Source organism: Siphateles boraxobius, unplaced genomic scaffold, assembly GCF_051911475.1.
Source record: "Siphateles boraxobius isolate OS27281-9 unplaced genomic scaffold, OSU_SipBor_1 1, whole genome shotgun sequence".
In the NCBI taxonomy this organism is placed as follows: domain Eukaryota; kingdom Metazoa; phylum Chordata; class Actinopteri; order Cypriniformes; family Leuciscidae; genus Siphateles; species Siphateles boraxobius.
Genome location: NW_027508699.1, coordinates 1,726,505 through 1,740,570, shown reverse-complemented (window position 1 = coordinate 1,740,570; position 14,066 = coordinate 1,726,505). Strand labels below are relative to the sequence as shown.

The window sequence follows — 14,066 nt, the reverse complement described above, 5'->3', positions numbered from 1 at the left end:
TGATTGTATGGCTTGTTTTTCATTGTGACAAGTGTCTGCAACTATGCCAGGGGACGACACCCTGAAGAGAAGAAAATTAAAGATAAATGATTAGCGGGAGTGGACTTTCAAAAGCCAGCTGATTCCATGAGGTGATTGCCATTATTTGCTGGGGAGACAGTAACAAAACTTAATTATATGAGGGACATGATGTTGGTTGCCATATGGGCAAGGAAAATCATAGTGTTGATTTTGAACTAATATGTCTATAACATAGTTTTAACTCTTGAAGGTCGTTAGGCATGGTGGTGGCTAAAGATGAAGACAGGCTTTTGTAGATTTGAGAAGAGTCTGGATAACAAAGGTGAATGGTAAAAGGTTAATGTAATAAATTTAATATTACAATTTGTCTAAATTACAGTCTTAGGAGGCTGTTGAAAAAGATTATTTGTTTATAGTGAGAGAGACTGCTTGAGTGGAGGAAGGGATGGTAACTGTGTCTGTCTTTCTGTTATCGGCCTGCTAGAGCAAGCTAAAGAACAATGAACCAAAACAACCCAGCTGACTTTGCTAAGATGAAATGAATAATGAACAGACATGCTTTGAAACTGGTTAAGAGACCATGTAAAATTAGGTAAAAGCTACAGTAAAATGTGAAGTTTAAAATCTTACTTAAAATTTAAATCTTTTTAGAGATGATATAATGAAAAGCGAACATTGAAGATGAACAGTTAAAATATGTGTCTAATATGAGTGTGTGTGATGGTGACTGCACTCTATGTCTTGTATGTGTTAGTTTGGGGTACGAATACTGCGTCTGAATAGTGTGTATATTGTGTCATTAACCTCTGGAATGAGGGTTTTATCATTACAGATGGGTTAAGGCAAATGACAAGTTTTAAGGAAGCTAATAGTTTTGAGTCAATCTGATGACAAGATGATGCAGAAAATGGGACGAGCTTTAAATGGATTAGTTATCCAGCTCTGTCTGCTACTGGTAATTAGGAATCAATCTATGGATTAAAAGCATTTATGTAGAGAGATGTCCATCATGGGTTGAGATAAACTAAAATGTTATAGATTTGAAGGCAATAACAAAGTGACATATTGGCTAAGTCAATATCAAATTATCCAGAGAGTCCTTCACATTTATGAATATTGTGAACAAAGGGGGAAAATGTTGTTTGACTGACATTGACCAAGTCTGTACAGCACGACCTGACCTGACAGAAACAATTGATGACTTTGAAAATGTTTGTAGATGACTGGCATAAGAGACCAAACAACAGGCCTGAAAAGCAGGATACACTGTAAGACTGAGGGCCGTTGCCCTCCAAATACTCTGATAAGAAGATGTGTTTGTGGCTTTAAGTAATATTTTTGTTTCAGAGGCAGAGAAAGATGTCTGGAGGAATTTTGGCTTTGGGACAACGTTTGGGTTAGTGTTGATGGCAAACTTTATCCAAACACCATTATGTTAGATTGATGCACGAGATGATTCATGCATCAAAAGGGGGGATGGTAACAATTTGGATAACAATTGACAAAATTTGGTTTATTAAGGGACGGTATATGTTGGGAGGACAAGGGGCTTAATAGGGTAAAAGCCTGGCAAGAAGCCATTCTTCTCCCTAACAAAATTGCTGTCTGTAAGTGTGCCGCACACGCTGATAACAAAATTGCAGGACTGTTTCAACAGGAGACGCCAGGGCAGATGCAGCAGCGAAGGCCGTGGCAGCACAGCAGACAAAAGAAACTACGTGTACTTTACTATCTGAAAATAACCTCGACATTTGTTTTTCTTTACAGAGCATGCAGACTTTTGATGCAGGGCAGAATGTGCCCAATAAAATAATGGTTATGGATGAATTTGACTTACTATCCTGGCCTGGATTGTTATTGTGGCAGAAAGAAACAAGGCCACACCTGCGCAGCGCATAACTTAAGATTTTCCTTTTGCAGAATGTCAGGAAGGATTGCAGAAAACAGAACTAATTCTGTTCCAAATGTATAAATATTGTGTTGTGGACATGAGCAAAGTGGGTTGAGTGTTTTTCAGGGTAAAAGGACCCCGAGTGCTATTAAGTGAGGAAGAAATTATTTAGTGATAAGATGATTTGTAAAATGAGAAGAAACAGAGTTGAATTGGACAAGTGTTGAGAATAAACTTGAAATTCTTAATGCATATCATCAGCAAGGTGAACAAATGGTGAAAATTCCACAGGTCACACCAATAGGCACAAGCGGCAAGACAAGCGGTCACTAACAAAATACTTAAGGTCTCCATTCACAGGTCAAAGCAGGAGATGGTTCACTCCAGTAGGGGTGCATCGTGATCTAAGGGGCAAATCTGGTAATGATCAGAAAATGGTTGGAGAGTGGGACACCAGGGTCGAAGCCTCTCACCTTAGACTACACCGACAGGCCTCAACAATCAAATATGAGGACAACGTGAGGGGTCAAAGGCTTGTGCTAGTAACAGCCTCCCTCACCGGCGAGGGAAGACTACGGCAACGACTCGCAAAGAGTCACCCTGGTGAAGACGGAATGTCCATGGGGTAAACGAGATGACCAACACACCTGGAGGAAGATGCACCAACTAATGGTTTGAGTTTAGCAAAAGAATGTGTTTTTGTGATGATTTTGATGATTTTATTTGATTGAATCAAAATAGGGCTTAGATCAAATGATTTGATTGGTTAAGGATTCATTAGAAAATATTTCAGGTAAATTATAGGGATTATTATTGAAGAAACTTGATTAGGCTTTCCATTAAGGGTAAGAAAGGCCGATCATGGGAGAATATGTATGGTAATAAGCTAAAAGATGGTCCGTATTTGAAATATTAGAGTTAATTTTGAACAACTACATTGGTTAAAAGAATGGATAAAAAAATATAAAACCTTTTCTGGATAGATTTTATTAAATATGGTGTTAAATAGAGCTTACTAAGTAAAACCATTGGCTGAATCGAGGTAAAAGTTAAGAAAATATGGTTAGGAAAATGGAGGTGATATATGGAAATGGGCGTGGACTGATGGTAAATGGATAAGATTGGTTAATCTTTGGGGGGTTGGGGGTACTGTACTACCAATTTCAGCGATAGGATTATCAATATTGTTATGTTTACCATGCATTATAATGTGTTTCCAGCTCAGTACAGAGACTGGTTAAAGCTGGGAGTCTGTTCAATTGGATGAACAAAATATGATGATGCAAGTAGTGGGAGCTACTGTGACATGTGTTAAATTGTATGGTTTCCTTTTCTTTTTTTTTCTTTCTATGAATGTTTTTGATATGAACAGAAGGTTAAAAGCTGTGGTTATCCGCTATGTGATGACGTACAAGGAGAGGGGTCGAAATGAGGGATTTTATTCTACTTTATTTCTTCGTATTTCTTAGCCTGTTGAAATGCCATGTGGGTTTCAAGATGTTAAATTGATGTGTTTCCTACTTAAACTATACACTATTTCTTGTTTATACTGAGGGGACTGAGGGTCCGACCTAGGTCGGGAGTGCAATAACAGTGCTTATACATTCAGCCCGGCTGCAGATAAAGTCTTTACTTGCTTGCTAATACTTAAGGGACTATCCCCACAAAAACAGCCTAAGCTTTTTACTTTTCCAAATTTTATTTCACAAATGTTTAAGAGAGTGGTCAGTTATGTGAAAACCAGAGATGAAGAGTATAAGTGTGATGAAATGACTTAAAATTTGTTCTATTATTTTTATTATTATGATTGGGTAATCTGAATGATAAAAAGGGGGGAATTGTTGTGGAAATTTTAATAGTCATTGATCCCAAACAGGTATCATAAGAGAAAGAACCTATTCAATGTATAAAAGTATATGTGTGTACGTGCTTGTGCGTGACTTTTCAGGAACATATGGGACAAGACCTCTGACCTTAGGGACGGTCAGTTTTGGCCAGTTTATTTCAGTACCAGTTTGTGTCTTTAAGTAGAAACTGAACAGCAGTAAGGACCTTATCTGAGTGGGTGAAAGGTACAGCGGGTGAGGAGGAACCTTGAAAACAGTATAAAGGCTGTCTCATATCTTCCTGTTGGGTGTCACTCTCTTGCACAGCGTAACTTCTGTGTACTAGACTGAACCTATTCTTGCAAGAATAAATACTTTTCTTTTTATTAATTTGACTCTGAGTGTCTCTTACGCAGTGATGATGTTTAACAGAATTTTTGCCACAACAGAGCCTAGAGGACAGGTCAACCGCAGGGGTGCAGCTCATGGCAAGCTTTTAATTATAGCTGTATTTCAGTTATAATAGCCCCCTGGTTAATGGATATAATCATTTTAAATACAAAAACACATTCAAGGGAGGTCCAAATCCTGGCTAAACAAGCCACCTTCAAGCTTATGCTTTTGACACCACAGCGATAACAGAATGTAAAAAAAGCAAAAGTAAAATTCCCTTTTACAACAAGTCATGAAGCCTCTCAAGAGACTGTCAAAAATTGCCAAGGCTGACTGTATTTCAAGTCATCCCAGCTGGGTATTGGGAAAAGTTTTCAACCAGCAAAGATCACGTCTCGGATGAGCCTCATAGACTATGATATTGCCTCTGCGAAAGAATGCCAGACAAGGTAGCGACATCTCCTGTGCTTTTATCTGGACATGGAATGACAGGGTGGTATCACGTTTTAAACTGCCATGTAATCAGCCTTTTGGAACGGCCGGCTGCATGGTGTGTCTATGAAACAGGTGAGTGAAATGCACATAGAGGTTTATTAATTGTTCTCTCTTAGCTCAAAGAACAAAATGTGCGGTACTTTTGATGGGAGATACTTATGGCTATCCTGGTTACAAAGGGCCAGAGTTATAACCCTCAATCTCCAAGAACATGTTTGAGTTTGGGATCGATTCGATGAGCCCCCTACCAGTTTGGGTAGGATAATGAAGAGTGCAAGGACACTGCAATCATATTCTGAGAGAGGTCCAATGTAAGCTATGCTGCCATTTTCTTGACCCAGGCGTTCTCTCTAGGTTCTTACCAACAAAGCAGAAGCAGCACACAAAAGAAACATATGCACATCTCCCTCTATCAACATAGTTGTGAGTTCCTCCTAAAGATGTGGGGTTGAGTGACGAGGTGGCCGAATGGTTAAGGCGATGGACTGCTAATACATTGTGCTCATCATGCGTGTGTTCGAATCCCATCATAGGCGTTTGTTGTCTTTAGTGTTTCGAGAGAGCAAAGTGCGCATGGAAAAGCCGTTCAAAGTACATTGCTGCCGACTTTAACGACATCATCATTAAAATAGCTGCAGAAACACACTAGCTTCGGGCAGTTGTGCAGGCGAGTGACGAGGTGGCCGAGTGGTTAAGGCGATGGACTGCTAATCCATTGTGCTCTGCACGCGTGGGTTCGAATCCCATCCAAGTTGTTTGATGTCTTAAGTGTTTCGAGAGAGCCAAGTGCGCATGGAAAAGCTGTTCAAATGACATTGCTGCCGACTTTAACGACATCATCCTTAAAATAGCTGCAGAAACACACCACAGCCCAGCTTCGGGCAGCTGAGCAGGTGAGTGACGAGGTGGCCGAGTGATTAAGGCGATGGACTGCTAATCCATTGTGCTCTGCACGTGTGGGTTCAAATCCCATCCTCGTCGTTTGTTGTCTTTAGTGTTTGAGAGAGCCAAGTGCGCATGGAAAAGCTTTTTGCTTCCAACTACAACGTCATCATACTAAAGATAGATGCAGAAAAACTCTACGTGCAGGTGAGTTGCTGCGTGGTTAAGGCGATGGACTGCTAATCCTTTGTGCTCTGTGCGCACGGGTTTGAGTCCCATCTTTGGTGTTTAGTTTCACAGGGAGCCTAGAGGACAGGTCAACCGCAGGGGTGCAGCTCATGGCAAGCTTTTAATTATAGCTGTATTTCAGTTATAATAGCCCCCTGGTTAATGGATATAATCATTTTTAATACAAAAACACGTTCAAGGGAGGTCCAAATCCTGGCTAAACAAGCCACCTTCAAGCTTATGCTTTCGACACCACAGCGATAACAGAATGTAAAAAAAGCAAAAGAAAAAAATTCCTTTTACAACAAGTCATGAAGCCTCTCAAGAGACTGTCAAAAATTGCCAAGGCTGACTGTATTTCAAATCATCCCAGCGGGGTATTGGGAAAAGTTTTCAACCAGCAAAGATCACGTCTCGGATGAGCCTCGTAGACTATGATATTGCCTCTGCGAAAGAATGCCAGACAAGGTAGCGACATCTCCTGTGCTTTTATCTGGACATGGAACGACAGGGTGGTATCACGTTTTAAACTGCCATGTAATCAGCCTTTTGGAACGGCCGGCTGCATGGTGTGTCTATGAAACAGGTGAGTGAAATGCACATAGAGGTCTATTAATTGTTCTCTCTTAGCTCAAAGAACAAAATGTGCGGTACTTTTGATGGGAGATACTTATGGCTATCCGGGTTACAAAGGGCCAGAGTTATAACCCTCAATATCCAAGAACATGTTTGAGTTTGGGATCGATTCGATGAGCCCCCTACCAGTTTGGGTAGGATAATGAAGAGTGCAAGGACACTGCAAACATATTCTGAGAGAGGTCCAATGTAAGCTATGCTGCCATTTTCTTGACCCAGGCGTTCTCACTAGGTTCTTACCAACAAAGCAGAAGCAGCACACAAAAGAAACAGATGCACATCTCTCTCTATCAACATAGTTGTGAGTTTCCCAAGCTTCCTCCTAAAGACGTGCAGGTGAGTGACAGGTGGCCGAGTGGTCAAGGCGATGGACTGCTAATCCATTGTGCTCTGCACGCGTGGGTTCGAATCCCATCCTCGTCGTTTGTTGTCTTTAGTGTTTGAGAGAGCCAAGTGCGCATGGAAAAGCCGTTCAAAGTACATTGCTGCCGACTTTAACGACATCATCATTAAAATAGCTGCAGAAACACACCAGCTTCGGGCAGTTGTGCAGGCGAGTGACGAAGTGGCCGAGTGGTTAAGGCGATGGACTGCTAATCCATTGTGCTCTGCACGCGTGGGTTCGAATCCCATCCTCGTCGTTTGATTTCTTTAGTGTTCAAGAAAGCCAAGTGTGCCTGGCAAAGCTTTTTGCTTCCAACTACAACGTCATCATACTAAAGATAGATGCAGAAAAACTCTACGTGCAGGTGAGTTGCTGCGTGGTTAAGGCGATGGACTGCTAATCCTTTGTGCTCTGTGCGCATGGGTTTGAGTCCCATCTTTGGTGTTTAGTTTCACAGGGAGCCTAGAGGACAGGTCAACCGCAGGGGTGCAGCTCATGGCAAGCTTTTAATTATAGCTGTATTTCAGTTATAATAGCCCCCTGGTTAATGGATATAATCATTTTAAATACAAACACACGTTCAAGGGAGGTCCAAATCCTGGCTAAAACAGCCACCTTCAAGCTTATGCTTTCGACACCACAGCGAAAACAGAATGTAAAAAAAGCAAAAGTAAAATTCCCTTTTACAACAAGTCATGAACCTCTCAAGAGACTGTCAAAAATTGCCAAGGCTGACTGTATTTCAAGTCATCCCAGCGGGGTATTGGGAAAAGTTTTCAACCAGCAAAGATCACGTCTCGGATGAGCCTCACAGACTATGATATTGCCTCTGCGAAAGAATGCCAGACAAGGTAGCGACGTCTCCTGTGCTTTTATCTGGAATTAGAACGACAGGGTGGTATCACGTTTTAAACTGCCATGTAATCAGCCTTTTGGAACGGCCGGCTGCATGATGTGTCTATGAAACAGGTGAGTGAAATGCACATAGAGGTTTATTAATTGTTCTCTCTTAGCTCAAAGAACAAAATGTGCGGTATTTTTTATGGGATATACTTATGAGTATCCTGGTAACAAAGGGGCAGACTTATAAGCCTCAATCTCCAAGAACATGTTTGAGTTTTGGGTCGATTCGATGAGCCCCCTACCAGTTTGGGTAGGATAATGAAGAGTGCAAGGACACTGCAAACATATTCTGAGAGAGGTCCAATGTAAGCTATGCTGCCATTTTCTTGACCCAGGCGTTCTCTCTAGGTTCTTACCAACAAAGCAGAAGCAGCACACAAAAGAAACATAAGCACATCTCCCTCTATCAACACAGTTGTGAGTTTCCCAACCTTCCTCCTAAAGACGTGCAGGTGAGTGACAAGGTGGCCGAATGGTTAAGGCGATGGACTGCTAATCCACTCTTTATGCGTGTGTTCGAATCCCATCGTCTTCGTTTGTTGTCTTTAGTGTTTCGAGAGAGCCATGTCGCATGGAAAAGCGTGGGTTCGAATCCCATCCTCGTCGTTTGTTGTCTTTAGTGTTTCGAGAGAGCCAAGTGCGCATGGAAAAGCCGTTCAAAGGACATTGCTGCCGACTTTAACGACATCATCATTAAAATAGCTGCAGAAACACACCACGGCCCAGCTTCGGGCAGTTGTGCAGGCGAGTGACGAGGTGGCAGAGTGGTTAAAGCGATGGACTGCTAATCCATTGTGCTCTGCACGCGTGGGTTCGAATCCCATCCTCGTCGTTCGCCAGACGAAAGAAAGCCAGACAAGGTAGCGACGTCTCCTGTGCTTTTATCTGGACATGGAACGACAGGGTGGTATCACGTTTTAAACTGCCATGTAATCAGCCTTTTGGAACGGCCGGCTGCATGGTGTGTCTATGAAACAGGTGAGTGAAATGCACATAGAGGTTTATTAATTGTTCTCTCTTAGCTCAAAGAACAAAATGTGCGGTATTTTTTATGGGATATACTTATGAGTATCCTGGTAACAAAGGGGCAGAGTTATAAGCCTTAATCTCCAAGAACATGTTTGAGTTTTGGATCGATTCGATGAGCCCCCTACCAGTTTGGGTAGGATAATGAAGAGTGCAAGGACACTGCAAACATATTCTGAGAGAGGTCCAATGTAAGCTATGCTGCCATTTTCTTGACCCAGGCGTTCTCTCTAGGTTCTTACCAACAAAGCAGAAGCAGCACACAAAAGAAACATATGCACATCTCCCTCTATCAACACAGTTGTGAGTTTCCCAACCTTCCTCCTAAAGACGTGTAGGTGAGTGACGAGGTGGCCGAATGGTTAAGGTGATGGACTGCTGATTCATTGTGCTCTTCATGCGTTTGTTCGAATCCCATCATAGGCGTTTGTTGTCTTTAGTGTTTCGAGAGAGCCAAGTGCGCATGGAAAAGCCGTTCAAAGTACGTTGCTGCCGACTTTAACGACATCATCATTAAAATAGCTGCAGAAACACACCACAGCCCAGCTTCGGGCTGTCGTGCTGGCGAGTGACGAGGTGGCCGACTGGTTAAAGCGATGGACTGCTAATCCATTGTGCTCTGCACGCGTGGGTTCGAATCCCGTCCTCGTCGTTTGTTGTCTTTAGTGTTTCGAGAGAGCCAAGTGCGCATGGAAAAGCCGTTCAAATGACATTGCTGCCGACTTTAACGACATCATCATTAAAATAGCTGCAGAAACACACCAGCTTCGGGCAGTTGTGCAGGCGAGTGACGAGGTGGCCGAGTGGTTAAGGCGATGGACTGCTAATCCATTGTGCTCTGCACGCGTGGGTTCGAATCCCATCCTCGTCGTTCGCCAGACGAAAGAAATCCAGACAAGGTAGCGACGTCTCCTGTGTTTTTATCTGGACATGGAACGACAGGGTGGTATCACGTTTTAAACTGCCATGTAATCAGCCTTTTGGAACGGCCGGCTGCATGGTGTGTCTATGAAACAGGTGAGTGAAATGCACATAGAGGTTTATTAATTGTTCTCTCTTAGCTCAAAGAACAAAATGTGCGGTATTTTTTATGGGATATACTTATGAGTATCCTGGTAACAAAGGGGCAGAGTTATAAGCCTCAATCTCCAAGAACATGTTTGAGTTTTGGATCGATTCGATGAGCCCCCTACCAGTTTGGGTAGGATAATGAAGATTGCAAGGACACTGCAAACATATTCTGAGAGAGGTCCAATGTAAGCTATGCTGCCATTTTCTTGACCCAGGCGTTCTCTCTAGGTTCTTACCAACAAAGCAGAAGCAGCACACAAAAGAAACATAAGCACATCTCCCTCTATCAACACAGTTGTGAGTTTCCCAACCTTCCTCCTAAAGACGTGCAGGTGAGTGACAAGGTGGCCGAATGGTTAAGGCGATGGACTGCTAATCCACTCTTTATGCCTGTGTCGAATCCCATCGTCTTCGTTTGTTGTCTTTAGTGTTTCGAGAGAGCCATGTCGCATGGAAAAGCCGTTCAAAGTACATTGCTGCCAACTTTAACGACATCACCATTAAAATAGCTGCAGAAACACACCACAGCCCAGCTTCGGACAGTCATGCTGGCGAGTGACGAGGTGGCCGACTGGTTAAAGCGATGGACTGCTAATTCATTGTGCTCTTTATGTGTGGGTTCGAATCCCATCCTCGTCGTTTGATGTCTCTAGTGTTTCGAGAGAGCCAAGTGCGCATGGAAAAGCCGTTCAAATGACATTGCTGCCGACTTTAACGACATCATCCTTAAAATAGCTGCAGAAACACACCACACCCCAGCTTCGGGCAGATGTGCAGGCGTAGTGACGAGGTGGCCGAGTGGTTAAGGCGATGGACTGCTAATCCATTGTGCTCTGCACGCGTGGGTTCGAATCCCATCCTCGTCGTTCGCCAGACGAAAGAAATCCAGACAAGGTAGCGACGTCTCCTGTGGTTTTATCTGGACATGGAACGACAGGGTGGTATCACGTTTTAAACTGCCATGTAATCAGCCTTTTGGAACGGCCGGCTGCATGGTGTGTCTATGAAACAGGTGAGTGAAATGCACATAGAGGTTTATTAATTGTTCTCTCTTAGCTCAAAGAACAAAATGTGCAGTATTTTTGATGGGAGATACTTATGGCTATCCTGGTTACAAAGGGCCAGAGTTATAACCCTCAATCTCCAAGAACATGTTTGAGTTTGGGATCGATTCGATGAGCCCCCTACCAGTTTGGGTAGGATAATGAAGAGTGCAAGGACACTGCAAACATATTCTGAGAGAGGTCCAATGTAAGCTATGCTGCCATTTTCTTGACCCAGGCGTTCTCTCTAGGTTCTTACCAACAAAGCAGAAGCAGCACACAAAAGAAACATATGCACATCTCCCTCTATCAACACAGTTGTGAGTTTCCCAACCTTCCTCCTAAAGACGTGTAGGTGAGTGACGAGGTGGCCGAATGGTTAAGGTGATGGACTGCTGATTCATTGTGCTCTTCATGCGTTTGTTCGAATCCCATCATAGGCGTTTGTTGTCTTTAGTGTTTCGAGAGAGCCAAGTGCGCATGGAAAAGCCGTTCAAAGTACGTTGCTGCCGACTTTAACGACATCATCATTAAAATAGCTGCAGAAACACACCAGCTTCGGGCAGTTGTGCAGGCGAGTGATTAAGGTGATGTACTGCTAATCCATTGTGCTCTGCACGCGTGGGTTCGAATCCCATCCACGACGTTTGATGTCTTTAGTGTTTCGAGAGAGCCAAGTTCGCATGGAAAAGCAGTTCAAATGACATTGCTGCCGACTTTAACGACATCATCCTTAAAATAGCTGCAGAAACACACCACGGCCCAGCTTCGGGCAGATGAGCAGGTGAGTGACGAGGTGGCCGAGTCGTTAAGGCGATGCACTGCTAATCCATTGTGTTCTGCACTTGTGGGTTCGAATCCCAGCCTCGTCGTTTGTTGTCTTTAGTGTTCAAGAAAGCCAAGTGTGCCTGGCAAAGCTTTTTGCTTCCAACTATAACGTCATCATACTAAAGATAGATGCAGAAAAACTCTACGTGCAGGCGAGTTGCTGCGTGGTTAAGGCGATGGACTGCTAATCCTTTGTGCTCTGTGCGCATGGGTTTGAGTCCCATCTTTGGTGTTTAGTTTCACAGGGAGTCTAAAGGACAGGTCAACCGCAGGGGTGCAGCTCATGGCAAGCTTTTAATTATAGCTGTATTTCGGTTATGAGAGCCCCCTGGTTAATGGATATAATCATTTTAAATACAAAAACACGTTCAAGGGAGGTCCAAATCCTGGCTAAACCAGCCACCTTCAAGCTTATGCTTTCAACACCACAGCGAAAACAGAATGTAAAAAAAGCAAAAGTAAAATTCCCTTTTACAACAAGTCATGAAGCCTCTCAAGAGACTGTCAAAAATTGCCAGGGCTGACTGTATTTCAAGTCATCCCAGCGGGGTATTCTTAAAGTTTTCAACCAGCAAAGATCACGTCTCGGATGAGCCTCATAGGCTATGATATTGCTTCTGCGAAAGAATGCCAGACAAGGTAGCGACGTCTCCTGTGTTTTTATCTGGACATGGAACGACAGGGTGGTATCACGTTTTAAACTGCCATGTAATCAGCCTTTTGGAACGGCCGGCTGCATGGTGTGTCTATGAAACAGGTGAGTGAAATGCACATAGAGGTTTATTAATTGTTCTCTCTTAGCTCAAAGAACAAAATGTGCGGTATTTTTTATGGGATATACTTATGAGTATCCTGGTAACAAAGGGGCAGAGTTATAAGCCTCAATCTCCAAGAACATGTTTGAGTTTTGGATCGATTCGATGAGCCCCCTACCAGTTTGGGTAGGATAATGAAGATTGCAAGGACACTGCAAACATATTCTGAGAGAGGTCCAATGTAAGCTATGCTGCCATTTTCTTGACCCAGGCGTTCTCTCTAGGTTCTTACCAACAAAGCAGAAGCAGCACACAAAAGAAACATAAGCACATCTCCCTCTATCAACACAGTTGTGAGTTTCCCAACCTTCCTCCTAAAGACGTGCAGGTGAGTGACAAGGTGGCCGAATGGTTAAGGCGATGGACTGCTAATCCACTCTTTATGCCTGTGTCGAATCCCATCGTCTTCGTTTGTTGTCTTTAGTGTTTCGAGAGAGCCATGTCGCATGGAAAAGCCGTTCAAAGTACATTGCTGCCAACTTTAACGACATCACCATTAAAATAGCTGCAGAAACACACCACAGCCCAGCTTCGGCCAGATGAGCAGGTGAGTGACGAGGTGGCCGAGTGGTTAACGCGATGGACTGCTAATCCATTCTGCTCTGCACGCGTTTGTTCGAATCCCATCCATGTCGTTTGATGTCTCTAGTGTTTCGAGAGAGCCAAGTGCGCATGGAAAAGCCGTTCAAATGACATTGCTGCCGACTTTAACGACATCATCCTTAAAATAGCTGCAGAAACACACCACACCCCAGCTTCGGGCAGATGTGCAGGCGTAGTGACGAGGTGGCCGAGTGGTTAAGGCGATGGACTGCTAATCCATTGTGCTCTGCACGCGTGGGTTCGAATCCCATCCTCGTCGTTCGCCAGACAAGGTAGCGACGTCTCCTGTGCTTTTATCTGGACATGGAACGACAGGGTGGTATCACGTTTTAAACTGCCATGTAATCAGCCTTTTGGAACGGCCGGCTGCATGGTGTGTCTATGAAACAGGTGAGTGAAATGCACATAGAGGTTTATTAATTGTTCTCTCTTAGCTCAAAGAACAAAATGTGCGGTATTTTTTATGGGATATACTTATGAGTATCCTGGTAACAAAGGGGCAGAGTTATAAGCCTTAATCTCCAAGAACATGTTTGAGTTTTGGATCGATTCGATGAGCCCCCTACCAGTTTGGGTAGGATAATGAAGAGTGCAAGGACACTGCAAACATATTCTGAGAGAGGTCCAATGTAAGCTATGCTGCCATTTTCTTGACCCAGGCGTTCTCTCTAGGTTCTTACCAACAAAGCAGAAGCAGCACACAAAAGAAACATAAGCACATCTCCCTCTATCAACACAGTTGTGAGTTTCCCAACCTTCCTCCTAAAGACGTGCAGGTGAGTGACAAGGTGGCCGAATGGTTAAGGCGATGGACTGCTAATCCACTCTTTATGCGTGTGTTCGAATCCCATCGTCTTCGTTTGTTGTCTTTAGTGTTTCGAGAGAGCCATGTCGCATGGAAAAGCGTGGGTTCGAATCCCATCCTCGTCGTTTGTTGTCTTTAGTGTTTCGAGAGAGCCAAGTGCGCATGGAAAAGCCGTTCAAAGGACATTGCTGCCGACTTTAACGACATCATCATTA

General features: G+C 43.5%; 10 non-coding genes across 10 annotated transcripts; 6 read left to right on the top strand and 4 right to left on the bottom strand.

Moving 5' to 3' along the window:
* Nucleotides 1–4,429: 4,429 nt before the first annotated feature.
* LOC143741862 (U4 spliceosomal RNA) lies at nucleotides 4,430–4,570 on the bottom strand. Its single transcript, XR_013205255.1, has one exon. It is a non-coding gene; the product is annotated as a U4 spliceosomal RNA (small nuclear RNA).
* Nucleotides 4,571–5,525: 955 nt separating this feature from the next.
* trnas-gcu (transfer RNA serine (anticodon GCU)) lies at nucleotides 5,526–5,607 on the top strand. The gene has a single exon. It is a non-coding gene; the product is annotated as a tRNA-Ser (tRNA).
* Nucleotides 5,608–6,053: 446 nt separating this feature from the next.
* Nucleotides 6,054–6,194, bottom strand: LOC143741994 (U4 spliceosomal RNA). The gene has a single exon (XR_013205310.1). It is a non-coding gene; the product is annotated as a U4 spliceosomal RNA (small nuclear RNA).
* A 737-nt stretch (nucleotides 6,195–6,931) lies between these two features.
* On the top strand, nucleotides 6,932–7,013 carry trnas-gcu (transfer RNA serine (anticodon GCU)). The gene has a single exon. It is a non-coding gene; the product is annotated as a tRNA-Ser (tRNA).
* Nucleotides 7,014–7,457: 444 nt separating this feature from the next.
* Nucleotides 7,458–7,598, bottom strand: LOC143741604 (U4 spliceosomal RNA). Its single transcript, XR_013205164.1, has one exon. It is a non-coding gene; the product is annotated as a U4 spliceosomal RNA (small nuclear RNA).
* An 812-nt stretch (nucleotides 7,599–8,410) lies between these two features.
* On the top strand, nucleotides 8,411–8,492 carry trnas-gcu (transfer RNA serine (anticodon GCU)). Its single transcript has one exon. It is a non-coding gene; the product is annotated as a tRNA-Ser (tRNA).
* Nucleotides 8,493–9,475: 983 nt separating this feature from the next.
* Nucleotides 9,476–9,557, top strand: trnas-gcu (transfer RNA serine (anticodon GCU)). Its single transcript has one exon. It is a non-coding gene; the product is annotated as a tRNA-Ser (tRNA).
* Nucleotides 9,558–10,541: 984 nt separating this feature from the next.
* On the top strand, nucleotides 10,542–10,623 carry trnas-gcu (transfer RNA serine (anticodon GCU)). The gene has a single exon. It is a non-coding gene; the product is annotated as a tRNA-Ser (tRNA).
* Nucleotides 10,624–12,117: 1,494 nt separating this feature from the next.
* On the bottom strand, nucleotides 12,118–12,257 carry LOC143742129 (U4 spliceosomal RNA). Its single transcript, XR_013205359.1, has one exon. It is a non-coding gene; the product is annotated as a U4 spliceosomal RNA (small nuclear RNA).
* Nucleotides 12,258–13,223: 966 nt separating this feature from the next.
* trnas-gcu (transfer RNA serine (anticodon GCU)) lies at nucleotides 13,224–13,305 on the top strand. Its single transcript has one exon. It is a non-coding gene; the product is annotated as a tRNA-Ser (tRNA).
* Nucleotides 13,306–14,066: the final 761 nt, after the last annotated feature.